Here is a 1208-nt window from a genome sequence, read left to right as displayed (position 1 = left end):
CGAAAGTGTCAAGGAACATTCAAACTAAACGGCCGCTTTCGCCAACCCGGAGACGGTGTTTTGTTCGGAAGCAGTGCTGCAATGTAAAGTCTAAAACGACTCTCGCAACGGATATCTCGGCTCTCGCATCGATGAAGAACGTAGCAAAATGCGATACTTGGTGTGAATTGCAGAATCCCGTGAACCATCGAGTCTTTGAACGCAAGTTGCGCCCAAGCCTTCTGGCCGAGGGCACGTCTGCCTGGGTGTCACAAATCGTCGTCCCCCCATCCTCTCGAGGATATCGGACGAAGCTGGTCTCCCGTGTGTTACGCACGCGTTGGCCAAAATCCTAGCTAAGGTGCCAGGAGCGTCTTGACATGCGGTGGGTGTGAATTCAATTCTCGTCAAATCGTCAGTCGTTTCGGTCCAAAAGCTCTTGATGACCCAAGTCCTCAACGCGGACCCCAGGTCAGGCGGGATCACCCGCTGAGTTTAAGCATATCAATAAGCGGAGGAAAAAAGAAACTAACAAGGATTCCCTTAGTAACGGCGGAGCGAACCGGGAAGAGGCCCAGCTTGAAAATCGGACGTCTTCGGCGTTCGAATTGTAGTCTGGAGAAGCGTCCTCAGCGACGGACCGGGCCCAAGTTTCCTGGAAAGGGGCGCCCAGAGAGGGGTGAGAGCCCCGTCGTGCCCGGACCTGTCGCACCACGAGGCGCTGTCTACGAGTCGGGTTGTTTGGGAATGCAGCCCCAATCGGGCGGTAAATTCCGTCCAAGGCTAAATATGGGCGAGAGACCGATAGCGAACAAGTACCGCGAGGTAAAGATGAAAAGGACTTTGAAAAGAGAGTCAAAGAGTGCTGAATGAAATTGTCGGGAGGGGAAGCGGATGGGGGCCGGCGATGCGTCCCGGTCGGATGCGGAACGGAGCAATCCGGTCCGTCGATCGATCGGGGCGTGGACCGACGCGGATAGATTAAGGTGGTGACCTAAGCCCGGGCTTTGTTACGCCCGCGGAGACGTCGCTGCCTTAATCGTGGTCTGCAGCACGCGCCTCACGGCGTGCCTCGGCATCTGCGTGCTCAGGGCGTCGGCCTGTGGGCTCCCCATTCGACCCGTCTTGAAACACGGACCAAGGAGTCGACATGTGTGCGAGTCACGGGTGAGTAAACCCGTAAGGCGTAAGGAAGCTGTGATTGGCTGGATCCCTCGCGGGGTGCACAG

The 1208-nt window shown here is 56.7% G+C and overlaps 1 non-coding gene across 1 annotated transcript; it reads left to right on the top strand.

Annotated features, from left to right (window-relative positions):
* The first annotated feature begins 97 nt into the window (after positions 1–97).
* LOC125602841 lies at positions 98–251 on the top strand. The gene has a single exon (XR_007335056.1). It is a non-coding gene; the product is annotated as a 5.8S ribosomal RNA (ribosomal RNA).
* Positions 252–1208: the final 957 nt, after the last annotated feature.

Source organism: Brassica napus, unplaced genomic scaffold (assembly GCF_020379485.1).
Source record: "Brassica napus cultivar Da-Ae unplaced genomic scaffold, Da-Ae ScsIHWf_3006;HRSCAF=3793, whole genome shotgun sequence".
Lineage (NCBI taxonomy): Eukaryota > Viridiplantae > Streptophyta > Magnoliopsida > Brassicales > Brassicaceae > Brassica > Brassica napus.
Note: the sequence above shows the minus strand (reverse complement) of the source record. Positions and strands in the feature narration are given on the sequence as shown.